We start from the raw sequence: 18,135 nt of genomic DNA, 5'->3' as shown, positions 1-18,135 counted from the left end.
TGTGTCTGTGTTAATTGGTTTCCCTTTTCTTTGTTGAAGAGGGTCTGTGCAATCCTTCTGCCTAGTCCGCCATCTTGCCCCGCCTCCTCTCTACTATTCTTTAATGTTGCATAGTATTCCATTGTGTGAATGTATCATAGTTTGGTTATCCTTTCATCTGTTGATTGGCACTTAGGTTGTTTCCATCTTTTTGTTATAGTCAATTGTGCTGTGGTGAACATGGGTGTGCATGTCTATTCATGTCCTGGCTCTCAATTCTTTAGAATATATTCCCCTAGCAATGGAATTGCCGGATCAAATGGTATTTCTATTTTCAATTTTTTAAGGAAATGCCATACTGTTTCCCACAGTGGCTGTACCATTTTACAGTACCATCAGCAGTGCATGAGAATTCCAATCTCCCCATTCCCTCATTGGCATTTGTTATTTTCTCTCTTGTTGAACTTTGCTATTATTCCTGGAGTGAGATGATATCTCATTGTTGTTTCGATTTGCATCTCTTTATTGGCTAATGATCGTGAGCATTTCCTCATGTGTTTATTGGCTGCCTGTAATCTTTAGCAAAGTGTCTATTCGTGTCCTTTGCCCATTTTTGAATTGGATTGTTTATTTTTTTGGTGTTGAGGTGCTGAAGTTTTCTATGAATTTTAGAGATAAGTACCTTGTGAGACATATCATGGCCAAATATTTTTTTCCTAATCTGTAGGTTCTCTTTTTACCCTTTTAGAGAAGTCTTTGAAGGCACATAAGAATTTAATTTTTAAAAGGTCCAGTCATCTAGTTTCTCTTCCACTGCTTGTGCTTTCTGGGTTATGCTTGATGGTCTATTTACTAAGTATCCTCTTTATACTATTTCTTTTAGTCCTGCAACAACCCTTGGTGGTAGATGCTATTCTTATCTCCATTATTACAGAATGAGGGCTCTTCTAGGAGTGGAGAGCCATGGCTCTAAGCACTCCATGGTGGTGTGCTGGGGTAGGCAATGTGGAGGGTTTTGGATTTGACTGAGTCAAACCTTGGCCTTACCGTTTTCTAGCTCTGGTATGTTACACAAACCATTTTACCTCTCCAGGCCTGTGTTCCTCATTTGTAAGATGAGTTTATTAACGGTATCACGTAGGGGCTTCTTGCAAAGATTAAATGGGCAATGCATATGCAGGAAACAATGGTTAAGTGCTCAGCTGCTAAGCTAAAGGTTGGTGGTTCAAACCTACCCACCTTCTTCATAGGATCAAGATCTGGTAATATGCTCCTGTAAAGATTACCCAAACCACCAACTCACTGCCATGGAGTCACTTTCAAGTCATAGTGACCCTATAGTACAGAGTAGAACTGCCCCATAGAGTTTCCAAGGCTATAAATCTTTACAGAAGCAGACTGCCTCATCTTTCTCCTGTGGAGTGGCTGGTGGTTTCAAAATGCTGACCTTTTGGTTAGCAGCCAAATGTTTTTGGCACTGCACCACCAGAACTCCTTCCTGTTAAGATCACAGCCTAGAAATCCCTATGAGGCATTTCTGTTTTGTCACATGGGGTCACTATGTGAAAGAACTTTATGAGCTAAAGGGCTACATGTAAGTGATCATGGTGATTATGACTTGGGCCAAATAACTGCTCCTTTATTTGTTCATATCTAAATGCTTTATTCTTTCCAAAGCATTTGATGAAGTGGAATGAATATTGCATTTGACACTGAGACTAGGGATCTAGTCTTAGATTTGCCATTAATAAGTGGTATGACTAAGGAAAAGTGTGGTTCAAAACCATCAGCCACTCCTTGGAAGGAAGGTTGGGCAATCTACTTCCATAGTGATACCGCCTCGGAAACCCAAGGAGGGGTCGCTATGAGTCAGGTCCGACTCGACGGCACATGACAACAACAACAACAATAACAATCCCTTTAGGTTACCTCAGAAAAACATCTTCTAAAAAATATGGATAGGTCAACGGGTATAACAGTGAATAATGCTGTGAACATCACTACAGTTACAGCTCCCAAGTAGTCATGGAAGCTTAGAATATTCTGTGATCCTGCTTTCCTCTCCAGCTTCACCTTCCTCCATTCCCCCCTCACTCCTTCACTTCAGCAGTGAGTACTCTCAGCTCTTTGAGCAGGCCACACTTTTGTTTCTGTCACCCTTGACCTTTGCATACACCCCCATTCCTTCTTGCCTCCTACCTTTGATCTGATTGGCTGTAATATTTTCATTTCTTGTTAATTTTTAAATTCTAAATATATTATGCATACAAATAAGTTCATATAGTTTTATGTATTATTTAAAGACAAAAATAAAATGAACAGCTATATCCATGTCACCCAGCTTAAGAAAGAGAAGTAGAAATTGAATATTGTACTTAGAGGCTCCCTGCATATTTTTTGGTAATCAAATCTCTTCCCTCGTTCCCAGAGGTAACCAGAATGCTGACCTTTGTGTTAATTATTCCAGCACTTTTCTAGTAATTTTTACCACTTTGATAAACATCTCTAAACAATGTATTATTTTGCCTGTTTTGTAACACTATATAAATGGATTCATATAGGATGGAGCTCATATTCTTCTGTGACTTGCATCTTTTTCATAAGATTGTTTTGGTGTATAAGGAGCTCTGGTGGCGTAGCACCTAAAGCATTTGGCTGCTAACCAGAAGGTTGGCAGTTCAAACCTACCAGCCACTCCACAGAAGGAAGACTGGGAAATATACTTCCATAAAGATTTACTGCCTTGGGAACCCAATGGGGGTCGCTATGAGTCGGAATCGATTTGACAGCAGGGGGTTTGGTTTTCTTTCATTTTGGTGTGTATTTATGGTTAATTTTCACTGCTATCTTGTTTTTCATGGTGTGAATATATCACATTTAACCATTCTGTGATTTATGTTAGTGTTGAGCTGTTGTGAACAGTGTTGCTAGGAATATTCTTATACATGTCTCTTGTGCACATATACTAGAGCTTCTCAAGGATATTCCACCAAGAAGTGGAATTGTGAGCCATAGGCTATGAGCCTGTTCATTTTTATTAGGTAATAACAAACTATTTCCCAGTGTGACTGTAACACTTTTCACTTCCACCAGCAGTGAATGACGATTCCTGTTACCCTACAATCTCACAAATATGAGTGATGTTCAATTTTTTACTATCTGCTTATCTGGTGGCTATGAAATAATATCTCATTGTAGTTTCAAATTAATCTCTCTGATTATTAATGAGCTTGACTTGCTTTTCAAATATTTATGGGCCATTTTTGTTTCTTTTTTTTTTTTAATGATTACACCTTTGTTATAGGAAAAAGATAAAAATGAAGAGACCGTCTCTCTCTCTCTCAAATCAAACTCATTCAGTTGATTCTGACTCATAGTGACCCCTTTTGGGTTTCCAAAGTGGTAAATCTTTACGGAAGTAGATTGCCCAGTCTTCCTTCCACGGAGTGGCTGGTTAGCAGTCAAATGCCTTAGGCACTATGCCGCCAGAGCTCCTTTATATATATATATATATATATATATATATATGAAAAGAAAAGAGGTTGTAGAGAGAGGTTGTAGAGAGGTCTCAACAGGATGCTTCATATCCCAAAAAAGGGACCTGCTACTCTCTCACATGCATGGATATTATTTGCCAATGACAAAGCCCGTGGCAATTATGCAAAGCTTATTATGTAAAGCAAACTCCAGCCCCTCTCCCCTGAGGTTGGTCAATCACTAGGTAATCACGAGATGTTACATGGGTGGGTATTTCCGGCTTGGCCAACCCCAATCCCAGAATCACTTCATCTCACCTAACCTGTTAGTTAGGTATGGTCCGGAGTCTTTATTGCCCTTCTTATATGAAATGCCTATTTATGTCCTTTGTCTATTTTTCTCTTATTGGGTATTGATTATTTTCTTATTATGCTATGGGAATTCTAATATTTTGGATATGAATTCATTATATCATATAGTTTTACGCTGTGATAGCTTTTGATGAACTGAAGTTCTTATTTTTGATACAGTCAAATTTATCAGTGTATTTCTTAATGGTAATTTAAAAAAAAAAAAATCTTGACTCTTTTTTATCCCAAGGTCATAAAGATACATTGTCTTCTAAAAGTTTGATAGTTTGTCTTTCACATTTAAGTCTTTAATCCACCTGGAATTGATTTTTGACAAGGGAGGAATCCAATTTCATCTTTTTCCACATGGATACACAATTAGCCCAGCACCATAGTTCATCCTTCCCTTCTGATCGCAAAGATACTCTGTCATAAATCAAGTCTCCATGTAGTGCCTATTTCTGGGTCACAAGTATGTTCCGTGGGTTTAATAGAATCCCTATGCAAAATACATGCCATTGTAATTACTGTAGCTTTAAAATAAAATTTGATTTCTGATGGGGTAAGTCTCACTTCTCACCCAACCCCAATTCTGTCTTCCTCATTAGAAATATCTTGTCTATTCTTGGGATTTTGTTCTTACATTTGAATTTTAGAATTGCCTTTTGAGTTTCAGAAAAATGAACAAAAAACTATAGGGATCTGAATTTATAAATAAATTTGGGAAACACTATCTTTATTGAGTCCTTCTACCTAAGGGCATGGCATAAGTAATTCTCCATTTATTTTATGTGTTTTTTAATGTCTTTCTATTAAACTTTACAAATTTTTTTCCATAAAGGGCTGCATGTCTTTTGTTAGATTTATTCCTAGTGATTTAAAAAATTTAGTTGCTATTGTAAATATCTTTTTTAAGAACTTTTTTTTTTTCTGACTGCAGGTTATTTTACCAGTATACAGACATGTGATTATTTCATATTGATTTTTATCCAGTGACCCTGCTAAGCTCATATTCATTCCTAATATCTTTTTTCAAGATTCTTTTGACTTCTCTATATAGATAGCAATATCATCTGCAAATAATGACAGATCTGTTTCTTCCTTTTCAAATATTTAACATTTTACTTCTTTTTCCTGCCTTTCTATACTGACCAGGGCTCTGAACAGTGTTGAACAGAAATATAATGGGCATTCTGTTCTTTTCCTAATCATAGAGAGAATGCCTTCAACATTTCACTTCATGTTTGTTGTAGATTTTTCATAGATTCCATTTATCATATTAAGGACACTCCATTCTACTTCCAGTTTGCTAAGGTTTTTAAAATATAATGAATGAATATAGAATTTTATCAAATATTTTTTCTATACCTATTGAAAAGATCACATGGTTTGTTTTTCCTTTGTTAATGTGATAAATTATACCAATTAATTTTCAATGTTAAACAATCCTTTCAATCTTTGGGAAAAACTCAACTTGATCATGATGTATTATATTTTCATATATTCCTGGGGTTGGTTTGCTTCTATGCTTATAAGTGAGGCAGAACTATAATTTTCCTTTCTTATGTTGTCTTCTCTGGTTTTGGTATTAAGAACATACCAGCCTCACAAAATAAGTTGGAGAATGTTATCCCTTTTCCCATTCTTTGGAAGAGTTTGTAGAAAACTGGAATTACCAGTGCCTGCCTTGAAAATGTGAAAGAATTCATGTTCAAAACATTTTGGGTCCAGGATTTTCTTTGTGGAGAAATATTTAACTACTGATTCAATTTATTAAATTGTTGTAGTACTATTCTGAGGGGCTGCAAGAGTGGTTTACCAGATGTAAAATTTTTGCAGTAAACCCTGCTTGCGGAAGGTAAATCCCACTTGCCTGGGGCCTTTATTTGGAAGAAATAGCCATGCTTAGAATATCTGCATAGATTCCCGGAAAACCTCATCCTAATGGACCCACATATTCTCAGTTCAAGTCCTCAGAGAACCCCAGAGTCCCAATGCCTTACTTAAGAAAAACCCTATGGGGATCATTAAGGATGAGGTAGATTTCTTTAGCTCCTTGAGATGCTATCCAGCCATGGCTAAGAGAATGGACTTTTGGGTCAGTCTAACATAGGTCTGAATTTTAGCACTGTAATTTACTGGTGTATTAGGCTCAGCCTTAATTCATCTGAGCCTCAGTTTCTTCATCTGTGGAAGAGGGAATTAACAGTAGATACCTCCCAGAATTTTTGTAAGGATTCAATCAGAACATGCATGCAAAGTGCTTTGTCCTGGGCTTGGCTCATATGACATTCCTACTGAAAGCATATAGTGGTGGCTGCAACAATGAACTCAAGCATACTAATGATTGTGAACTTGGTGTAGGACCAGGCAACATTTTGTTCTGTTGTATGTGGAGTTGCCATGAGTCGGAACCAATGCTACGGAAACTAACAATAACAACAATTATTCCTATGATGGTAGACATACAAGGCAAACATATAAGAAGTAATTGACAGGACTTCCTCAGTGGAACTGGGATTAAGAAGGAAATATTCAATCTCTGGAACATGATCATTCCAGATTCCTTGTGGGAATCTCCGTGTGGGAGGAAGGAGTATCTGGCAGCCTTTCTTCCCTGACACTAAGATTGGGCTATTCTCATATATCCTGAGGCATCCAGTGAAGGAAGGGGGTTCTGGCACCTTTCTATAGCCTTGCTCTGCATTTGGGTTCTTGAGAAAAAGCAGAAATGCAACTTGCATCCAAACCATAAAGATAAAATCCTCTCCCCTAACTTGGGTCCTTTGTTTGGGTACACAGTGTCCCCTGCTCCCCTTCTGCCACTTCCATTTTGTACCTCATGCTCTCCTGAGTCCAAGGGACCATTACCTCTAATGTAGAATGTTAGCACCACAGCTAAGTCTGATAAGGTGTGTACTGTTAATGCTTTTTGCAATGGCAGGGTATACCAAACTTTAATTATAACCCTTGCCCTCCTAGTCCTAATAGTCCACTTGAAGAAGTAACTGCTTGACAATAAACCCTCATACTGGGCTTCATTAAAGGCCATAAAAATTTAAAGAAGCAAAGTTCCTCTTAAGTCTGCCGTGGGGCCCCTCATGGCATTTATTCAGAGAAGATGCTTGTTAAGCATCTACTAGGTCTGTAATCAATTAAGTCGACTGTCTTCCTGTGGGGGCCAGCATTCAATAATTGCAAACAGCAGCCTCCTTGGTATTGTACACATCCTGTTGGTACTTGCAGGTTGCCTTAAGGGACCTTGGATACAGCCCTTTTCTGCTTTTTCATGTCTCTGGCCTCCCTAATCTGTGCTGTTCCTAACCTAGGCTCCAGATGGGTGTGTGAGGTACCTTTGGAAAATTCCAGGGTACTGTGGCTAGGGTCAACATTGGCCAAGTCATCATGTCCTTCCACATCAAGCTTCAAAACAAGTAACAGGGCCAGGTTCAAGTTTCCTGGGTGCCAGAAGATCCACATCTCCAAGAAATAGGAGCTTTAAAAGTTTAATGCTAGTGACTTTGAAGAAATGGTGCCTGAGAAGTACCTCATCCTAGAGGGTTATGAAGTCAAATACATCCCCAATTGTGGCCCCTTGCACAAGTAGAAGGCCCTGCATTCATTAAGGCCTTGGTAGCACTGTCCCTCCTGACATGTGCCCACTAATAAATTGAACTTCTTCTTCCTCTAAAAAAAAAAAAAAAAGGCATTGACTAGGTACTTGGCACTGCTAGATCCTGGGAATTCAGCAGCCACGGCCACTAGTCTCCTGGACCAGTGCAAACTGTGTTCTATACCAGGGACCTATCTCCTAGTTTCCAGACAGGAGCATTCCACAGATAGGTAGTCTATGAACATCCAGAAATTTCTGCCTACCTTGGATGGAGACTAAGTCCTTAAAAAGTGGCTTTTCATGGTGGAGCCAGTGAGGATGAAGGTTATTTCCTAAAGTAAGGTTCAGAGAGTTAAAGAAAGGGGATCCAAAGGGTGAGCCGGATGGGGAAAGTTGTTGTTGTTGTTAGGTGCAGTTGAGTTGGCTCCGACTCATAGCAACCCTATGTACAACAGAATGCAACACTGCACAGTCCTGTGCCAGCCTGACAATCCTTGCTACACCTGAGCTCATTGTGGCAGTCACTGCTTCAATCCATCCCATTGAGGGCCTTCCCCTTCTTCACTGACCCTCCACTTTACCAGGCATGATATCTTTCTCCACGGAACAGTCCCTTCTGACAACATGACCAAAGTAGGTGAGACCAAGTCTGGCCATTCTCACTTCCAAGGAGCATTCTGGCTGCACTTCTTCCAGGATAGATTAGTTTGTTCTTTTGGCAGTCCATGGTACTTTCAGTATTCTTCACCAACACCACAACTCAAAAGCATCAACTCTTCTTTGGTTTTCCTTGTTCATTGTCCAGCCCACACATGTATATGAAGTGAATGAAAGTACCATGGCTTGGATTAGGTGCATCTTAATCTTCAAGGAGATATCTTTGCTCTTCAGCACTTTAAAGAGGTCTTTTGCAGCAGATTTGCCCAGGAAAGGAAGAAAAGACCAAAATGGATGTCAGAAGAGACTCTGAAACTTGCCCTCCAATGGAGAGTAACTAAAGCAAATGGAAGAAATGACAAGATAAAAGAGCTAAACAGAAGATTTCAAAGAGCAGCTTGAGAAGACAAAGTCAATTATGATAATGAAGTGTGCAAAGTCCTGGAGTTAGAAAACCAAAAGGGAAGAACACACTGATGCTTCCATTGGTGTTGATCGTGGAACCAAGTAATATGAAATCTTTAACAATTTCAATCTTTTCTCCATTTACTGAGATGCTGCTTATCGGTCCAGTTGTGAGGATTTTCATTTTCTTTATGTTAATATGTAATCCATACTGCAGATTGAAGTTTTTAATCTCCATCAGTAAGTGCTTCAAGTCATCCTCACTTTTAGCAAGCAAAGTTGTGTCGTCTGTTTATCTCAGGTTGTTAATGAGTCTTCCTTGCCACATTCTTCTTCATATGGTCCAGATTCTCAGATTATTTGTTCAGTATACAGACTGAGTAATATGGTGAAAGGATACAACCCTGACACACTTCCTTCCTGATTTTAAACCATGCAGTATTCAAACAACAGCCTCCTGGTCTATTTACGGGTTCCTGATGAGCATAATGAAGTGTTCTGGAATTACCATTCTTCTCAATGTTATCCATAATTTGTTATGATCCACACAATTGAATACTGTTGCATAGTTAATAAAATACAAGTAAACACAAGTAAACACCTTTCTGGATGAACACCATCCATTTTTCTGGATGAATTTGGCCCTGTTGCTTGTTTTGAAGCTTCATGCAGATGGACATGATGACTTGGCCAATGTTGACCCTGGCAACAGTACCCTGGAATTTTCCAAAGGTACTTCACACACCATCCGGAGCCTAGGTTAGGAACATCAGAGATTAGGGAGGCCAGAGACATGAAAAAGCAGAAAAGGGCTGTCTCCATCTTCTTTTGATGTTTCCTGCATCATTCAATATTTTGCCCCTGTTGTTGTTGTTATGTGCTGTCGAGTTGGACCCCACTCATAGTGACCCCTCCTTGGGTTGCCAAGGCAGTATCACTATGGAAGTAGATTGTCCAACCTTCCTTCCAAGGAGTGTCTGGTGGGTTTGAACCACCAGCCTTCTGGATAGCAGTCAAGTGCCTTAGGCACTATGCTACCAGAGCTCCTATTTTGCCCCTAGAATCTTTCAATATTGCAACTCGAGGTTTGAATTTTTTTCTTCATTCTTTCATCTGATAAATGCCTAGTGTGTTCTTCCCTTTTGGTTTTCTAACTCCAGGACTTTGCACACTTCATTATCATAATTGACTTTGTCTTCTCAAGCTGCTCTTTGAAATTTTCTGTTTAGCTCTTTTACCTTGTCATTTCTTCCATTTGCTTTAGTTACTCTCCATTCAAGGGCAAGTTTCAGAGTATCTTCTGACATCCATTTTGGTCTTTTCTTCCTTTCCTGTCTTTTTAATGACCTTTAGCTTTCTTCATGGATGATGTTCTTGATGTCATCCCACAATTCCTCTTGTTTTTGGTCATTGGTGTTCAATGCATCAAATCTATTCTTTAGATGGTCTCTAAATTCAGGAGGGATGTAATCAATGTCATATTTTGGCTCTCGTGGACTTGTTTTAATTGTCTTCAACTTCAACTTGAACTTGTATATGAGACTGATGGTCTGTTCCACAGTCAGCTCCTGATCTTGTTTTGGCTGAAGATATTGAACTTCTCCATCACCTCTTTCCACAGATGTAGTCGATCCGATTCCTGTGTACTCCATCTGGTGAAGTCCACGTGTATAACCACCTTTTGTATTGTTGAAAAAAGGTATTTGCAATGAACATGTCATTGGTCTTGCAAAATTCTGTCATGTGATCTCCAGCATTATTTCTATTACCAAGACCATATTTTCCAACTACTGGTGATTCTTCTTTGTTTCCAACTTTTGCATTCCAATCACCAGTGATAATCTACACCTCTTGATTGCATGTTTGGTCAATGTCAGAATACAGAAGTTGGTAAAAATCTTCAGTTACCTCTTCTTTGGCTTTGGTGGTTGGTACGTAAATTTGAATAATAGTAGTATTAACTAGTCTTCCTTGTAGGCATATGGGTATTATCCTACTGACAGCATTGTACTTCAGGATAGATCTTGAAACATTTTTTGTGACAATGAATGCCATGCTGTTCTTGTTCAATTTGTCATCTCTGGCATGGTAGAACATATGGTTTACTGATTCCAAGTGGCTGAAACCAGTCCATTTCAGCTCACTAATGCCTTGACTGCTAACCAGAAGGCTGGTGGTTCAAACTCACCAGCCACTCCTCGGAAGTAAGATGGGGCAATCTACTTCTGTAGTGATACTGCCTCAGAAACCCAAGGAGGGGTCTCTATGAGTCTGGTCTGACTCGATGGCACATAACAACAACAACAATGCCTAGGCTATCGATCTTTATGGATTCCATTTAATTTTTGACAACTTCCAATTTTCCTGGATTCCTACTTCATATATTCCATGTTCTAGTTATTAATGGATGTTTGCAGCTGTTTCTTCCCATTTTGAGTCATGCCCCATCAGCAAATGGAGGTCCTGAAAGCTTTTTTTCCATCCACAACATTAAGGTTTTCTCTACTCTGCAGAGGCATCCCTTCCCCAGTTGTATTTTGAGTGCCTTTTGACTTGAGGGGCTCATCTTCTGGCACTATATCGGACAATGTTTCAAGGCTAGTCACAAAGTTTTCCAGTAATATATCAGATAATGTTTCACTGCTATTCACAAGGTTTTCACTGGCCATTCTTTGAGAAGTGGATGGCCCCTTGCTTCTTCTGAGTCTGTCTTAGTCTGGAAGCTCCGCTGAAACCTGTCCATCACGGGTGACCTTGCTGGTATTTGAAATACCAGTGGCATAGCCTCCAGCCTCACTGCAACATGCAAGCCACCACAGTATGACAAACTGACAGAAAAGTGTTGGAAATTAGCTGCCCCCTAACAGCCAAGTGACAATATAGCATAGCCAGTAGGGTTAGGGTTTTGACTATAGATTTCCCTGGGCATGGGTCCCTGCTTTGCTATGCTTTCACTGGTTAACCATGGAAAATTATTTACTGTAAATTGCTTGGCACTAAATTCCCTCATCTGGCTTAGGTGAGGTTTAATAGGTTTTTCTCTAAAGACTTGTCAATTTTTATATGTCTGTGGGTCTCACTTAAGGGAAATAGCTGGAGAAGTAAATTGAAGTAGAATGAAAAGAAAAGTTAATTTAAAAATCTCTTCTAAGAAATTTATTGAGTCCAGAAACCATTTGGCCAATGTCAAGTTCATCCTGGCATCTTCAAAACATTTACTTTTTCTATGTGTGTGTTGTCTCTTATTACTTTGTAAATTTCTCAGAGGATAGTATAATAACAATGGGTATTTTTAAAAAGAAAAAATAATTACTCCTAACCCCACTACACGATCAAAGTGGTGATCTGTTTCCTTTCAAGAATGAGTCACCTCAATAAATGGAGGATCTACAATCTTAGGAGCCATAAGGCCTGGTGCCCTAATGGTAACCTAAAACATTGGCTGATACCTCTTTCTTGGCCAGTTAGCTTTCTTCTTTTGGGTTATTACTACTAGTGATCCTTAGAAAAACACCCCTTAAGTTGTGTGTGGCTAATGTGGCTGAAGGGAGCTCTGGTAGCATAGTGCCTAAGGTACTTGACTGCTAAACAGACGGCTGGTGGTTCAAACCCACCAGCCACTCCTTGGAAGGAAGGTGGGGCAATCTACTTCCAGAGAGATACCACCTCAGAAACCTAAGGAGGGGTCACTATGAGTCAGATCTCACGGCAGTGAGAGTTTGACAGCCTTGGAAATCCTATGGAGCAGTCCTACTTTCTCCTGTAGTGCCACTATGAGTCAGAATTGACCTGATGGCAGTGGGCTTGGGTTTTGGATTTGCAATGGCCCACTAATTTTCTAAGTACTCTATAATCTCAGATTATATACATAAATAAACACGAAGGTGGTGAATAAAGGCCCAAGAACTCAGATTTTACTGAGTTGAAAATTGACTTGACAGCTTTCAACAAAATAGCTACTTTGGCTCTACTACAGCAGAATGGAATACTATAGTTGTCACAGAGAGTTTGTAGCCTGCAAAGCCTAAAATATGCACTATCTGGCCCCTTACAGAAGAAGTTTGCTGACTACTGGGATAGCACACTGCCATCATCCTCTTCCTTTAGAATGCACATGTCCACTGATCTAGCAACTCTGAAATTGCTGAGTCCCTAATGCCTTCGTGACAATGTATATATATCTGCTCATTCTGTGAGGCCCTGTGAGAAGGGAGGTGCACACTATGGCTGGAAAGGCACTATCTAACTTCTGACAACTGACCAAGCTTCCAGGTGAGCATTTGCTACTTCCCACCTGGGATTTACTTGTTATTGGGAGCTGTCAAGTAGATTTTGATTCATAGCGACCCTATATGATGGAATAGAATTGCCCCAAAGGGTTTTCTAGGCTGTAATTTTTACAGCAGCAGAAATCTAGATCTTTCTCTTACAGAGATGCTGAGTGGGTCCAAACTGCCAACCCTTTGGTTAGCAGTCAAGTGCTTAACTCATTGTGTCACCAGGGCTCCTTGGAGTTTACTTAGTGTTGCCTTATTGCCTTTAACTCTTAAGGACAATACATCTGGTATCCCTCATCCCTTCAGAGTTAAGTCCAGTTGAAGCTGACATGGAAAAATGTGTATTAAATGTTAGTTGAATGTGCAAGTGAGGAAGTAAGTGAAACCCAGTGGATATGTAATGTGGCAATGTATATGAGTCCATAAATGTTAGTAAGAGAGTGAATAAATGAATGAAAGAATAATCAAGTGATTGAGTAATGTGATGAAGGAAAGAAGTGAATGAGTGTATGAGTGAGGAAATTTTCATATGGATGAAGGACTGAATAAAGAAATAAGTATGTAGGTGAATAATTGGGGAGGAGGAATATGGGCTGGGGAAAGAGAATAAGTGAGTGCAGGCTATGGGGTCTCTACAAATGCCATGTAAAGGGGATAAGAGCTGTCAGCACCATACTCTGCTGATCTCATCATTTTGCCCTGCTTGCTCCTGCCCTGCTGGCTGTGGGGATTTTGAGTTTACTTGATACCCTCCATTGCTGAGGGTGTGCCCAAGATTTAGTGCTTTAGCATCTCAAGCTTTGCCAGAAGGACAAAAATAGCTACACCCCTGGGCTTGGGGCCAGGAAGCCATGCCTCAAGAGACTCTACCTTCCAAACTCTACCCTCTAGCCTCTGAGACTGCTACCCTCCAAACCAAAATTCCAAACTCACTGCTGTCGAGTCAATTCTGACTCATAGTGACCCCACGACCCTTCAAGGCAATAACGCAACACTAAGTAAGGGCTACAGAGTAGACCATCTCCATATGGTTTTCTTGGCTAGAATCTTTATGGAAACAGATTGCCAGGTGTTTTTTTTTTTCTTTCTTTCTTTTTTTTTGCAGTGTTGCTGAGTGGGTTCAAACTACAACTTGTAGGTTTGTAGTCCAAAAGCACATAATTTGTACCACCCAGTGAACTTGCTTCCCCCATGTTGGAAAAAATATGCCTCAGGTTGAGGCATCCCAGCCCGATCCCTTCCTGTGTATAGATAAGCAGAATCTACCCCCAAGGCTAAAAAAATAAAAAAACCAAACTCACTGACATCCAGTCACATCCGACTCATAGTGACCCCTCCCTTGGGTTTCTGAGAGGGTATCACTAAGGAAGTTGATTGTCCAACCTTCCTTCTGAGGAGTGGCTAGTGAGTTTGAACTGCCAGCCTTCTGGTTAGCAGTCAAATGCCTTATGCACTATGCCACCAGAGCTCCCACCCCCAAGGCTAGTGCCCCACAAAGTCACACTTTTTAGATGCAAAGGATGGGCAATATGTTGCTTTGGGAAGAAACTCATGGCCGAGGTCATACTCACCAGGCAGGAAGACACTGATACAAACACATTTTTTCGAAAGCAGGTCCTTCCTGTTATTCTATCTCCAAATGCCTGTTTCCTTAAGAACACATTTTATTAGTCCGTTTTTCTGCTTTTTGTTTTGTGTTTCTTTCTTTGTGTGTTGTTTTGCCTGTTCCCTTGCTAGAACATAATCTCCATGAGGACAGAACTGGGCACATAGAAAGCTCATTAAATATTTGCTGAATGAATGAATGCAGTTTGGTCTGGAAAGCAAGTCAAGTAAACCACCCTTTTGCAAAGAATAGCTAAGACATGGCCCCCTCTCTCAGTGGTGGACCTGGACCTTACTCTGCTGCCAATCCCATGTCTGACCTTTAGCACGTCATTTTCCTTTTGGAGGCTTTTGTAGTTGTTGTTATTGGGTGCTGGTTGTCTTAGCTGATTCCAACTCACAGCAACCTAATGTTACAGAGTAGAACTGCCCCACAGAATTTTCTAGGGTATAATCTTTATAGAGGTAGATCTCTGGGTCTTTCTTTTGAGGAGCTGCTGTTTGAGTTCAAACTGCCACTGGGATTCCTTGTTGTTGTTGTCGTTATGTGCCGTCGAGTCAAACCTGACTCATAGCGACCCCTCCTTGGGTTTCCGAGGCAGTATCACTACGGAAGTAGGATTGCCCAACCTTCCTTCCGAGGAGTGGGATTCCTTAGGGGAACAGTAATGCCCCTCATGGTTTAGGGGATTAAAGTTAATTATTGTCAAAGTCCTTCCCAACCCTCACAAACTAGGATTCTAAGCCAGGGGAGAGGGCTTTGGGTTTTTCAAGATTTATATAGATAATGGTGGTCCAGTGGTTAAAATGCTCAGCTGCTGACTAAAAGTTCAGTGGTTTGAATCTATGAACTGGCCCACAGGACAAAGATGGGTGGTCTGCTTCCATAAAGATTACAGCCTTGGAAACCCTGTGGGGTCAATTCTATTATGTTCTATAGGGTTGCTAGGAGTCAGATTTGATTAGAAGGCAGTTTTTTTTGTTTTTTTTTTAAATTGATAATATGAACCTATTTCCCTCACCACAACTCTCTCCTTTATTGTATTTTTTAAGTTTGACTGTTACATAAAGGACAGCCATTTTATCTGGGCCGTGACCAGGGACAAAGTGACACTGGGTGTGGCAACATGTGTTTTGGCAAAGGACCATCTGCACATCATGTCTGAAACTGCCCCAGTGCTGCCATTCCTCTCCCTCAGGCTTTACCAAGCCTCTGCTCAGAGAGAGCCAAGCCCAGCTTGACATCCTGCTGCCTGTGCCTTTTGAGAACCAAAAAAGTGTGCTCATAAAGACTCCATGGGAGAAACAACTGTGAAATCTCTTCTCAGACATCTTTGCAGGGTTCCCGGAAACTAAGCAAAGCTTTTTTAGCTCAGCCCAGCTAATGAGGTACTCAGATAAAGAGGCTCTTGTCTGAAGGTTTCCTCTCTTACTCCTGCTCTCTCAGAACCCTCCAGCCCTTTCAGTCAGGACCATATGATGCTGCCTACAAAATGCACATGCTGCCTTGTATACTATAGGTGGGATTGAGGGTAGGCTTTGAAGTCAGGCTACTTAGGTTTGAATCCCAGCTCTGCACACTTGGATTTGGGCATGTTACTTAAACATCTTATTGTCTTGGCTTTCTCATATGGAAGGGGAATGATAATAATAGTATTTGGCTATTTGCGTTGTTCAGACAATTATCTGAGATAATAGAGTACTTAGGATGTGTGTGGCTCATAGCAAACTGAAAAACAAAACCCAATGCTGTGGAGTCAAATAGACTCATAGTGACCCTATAGGACAGGGTAGGACTGCCCCACAGGGTTTCCAATGCTATATATATATATATATATACACACACACACACACACTCAAGCCATGGTATTTTCAATCACCTCATATGCATGGGGAAGCTGGACAATGAATAAGGAAGAGCACAGAAGATGCCTTTGAATTATGGTGTTGGTGAAGAATATTGACTGCGAGAAGAATGAACAAATCTATCTTGGAATAAGTACAGCCAGAATGCTCCTTAGAAGCAAGTATGGTTAGACTTCATCTCACATACTTTGGACATGTTATAAGGAGAGACCAGTCTCTGGAGAAGGACATCATGTTTGGCAAAGTAGAGGATCAACAAAAAAGGAAGACCTTCAATGAGATGGAATGACATAGTGCCTATAACAATGAGCTCAAGCATAGAAATGATTATGAGGATGATGCAGGACTGGCCAGTGTTTCACAGTGTTGTACAAAGGGTAGTTATGAGTCAGAACCAACTTGACAGCATGTAACAACAACAGCTATCTATCATCTATATCTATCTATCTCTCTTGAACTATGAAAGAAAACATTTCCTTGGAAGCTTCTTTCTTTTCTTTTTACTTGAGGACAGACACAGTCACTCATTAAACACACAATTCCTGAGGCATTAACACAGGATTGCTCATATCTAGCTTTTTCATGAGAATGATTTGTTAAGAACATGGTCTTTTGTGCTGTCTTTAAAAAGCCCCACCTATGGAGAAGGCTTTTCAGCTTATTCTTAGGGAAAGCACACTGCACAGTAGCTTGTTTGGAACAAACCCAGATGAACTGAATAGGATGATATAAAATCACTGAGTCTCAGATTATGTGCCTGTTCAGGGATGGCAAACACATGGGACTTATGCCCCGATTCTCTTCTCCTGAGCCCATGACAGACATTATTAATCAATCCCATTGTTCTCCCCACTGAATCTGATTGCTACCCCAGCATCTCTCTTAAATCATCACTTTGGCCATAGAAGATGCCCCCACTGCCATTCTCTTAGGCAGGGAAAATTTATGGGCTTGAAAATCATTCAGATCTTGGTTATGATCCAAACCCTCAAATATACTCACTCAATGGCTAACTTTGAGCTAGTTACTTATCTAGGTCTTGGTGTCTCTGTTTAGTCAAATGGTAAAAAATAACATCTATTCATAATACTCAAAGAGGCCAGAGCATATGTAGAAGCTAGCACTGGGTCTGGTGTCTGCCACCCACTCCATAAAATTGTCTTCCCTTTGAGCTGAGCAGGACTTTTCCCAACTCAAGATAAAGATCCCTTCCACTTCTCTGGGCAGGCATCCACAGTCTCTGTTTACACAATTCCAGTGACAGGGCACTGGCAAGCCCACCCATCCCAGCTTTGGAAAATTCTAGGATTTTACAAAGCCCTTAGGAATCCCTAGGTGGTACAAATGGTTAAGGTGCTTGGCTGCTAACTAAAAGGTTGGAGGTTGGTATTTACCCAGAGGAACCTTAAAACAAAGGCCTGGCAATCTACTTCTGAAAAAGTAAGCCATTGAAAACTCTATGGAGCACAGTTCTATTCTGACACACATGAGGCTGCTGTGACTTGGAATTGATTCCACGGCAAGTGGTTTTCAAATCTCTTCTGAGGAAGAACACCTGGTGCATCATATTCTAGAGTAGGTGAAGGGTCTGCTGTGGCTATCCAGAGAAGGCAATTTCCTCACACAGGCCTTATTTTAGCTGCCACTTATCCTGCATTTATTACACACCAGGCTCTGTGCTACCTCCTGCACATTGCTGATTTTCAACCCAGAATGGTTTTGATGCCAAGGGGACATTTGGCACTGTCCAGAAACACTTTTGGTTTTCACAACTGGGGAGAAAGCGCTTCTGGCACTTAGTGGGTAGAGGCCAGGCTTGCTGCTAAACATCCTGCAAGGTATAGGACAGCCCAACAACAAAGAGTTATCTGACCCAAGCTGTGAATAGTGCTGAAGTTGAGAAACT

General features: G+C 40.5%; 1 protein-coding gene and 1 non-coding gene across 2 annotated transcripts in view; one reads left to right on the top strand and one right to left on the bottom strand.

The window, feature by feature from the left end:
* SH3RF2 (SH3 domain containing ring finger 2) overlaps positions 1 to 18,135 on the bottom strand; it is a 182,274-nt gene that overhangs the window by 40,064 nt on the left and 124,075 nt on the right. The gene's annotated exons all lie outside the window — the stretch shown is intronic.
* LOC122150794 lies at positions 6,952 to 7,080 on the top strand. The gene has a single exon (XR_006163857.1). It is a non-coding gene; the product is annotated as a small nucleolar RNA SNORA70 (small nucleolar RNA).

This window comes from Orycteropus afer, unplaced genomic scaffold (assembly GCF_000298275.1).
Source record: "Orycteropus afer afer isolate SDZICR_OR568_19922 unplaced genomic scaffold, OryAfe1.0 scaffold00238, whole genome shotgun sequence".
Taxonomy (NCBI): domain Eukaryota; kingdom Metazoa; phylum Chordata; class Mammalia; order Tubulidentata; family Orycteropodidae; genus Orycteropus; species Orycteropus afer.
Note: the sequence above shows the minus strand (reverse complement) of the source record. Positions and strands in the feature narration are given on the sequence as shown.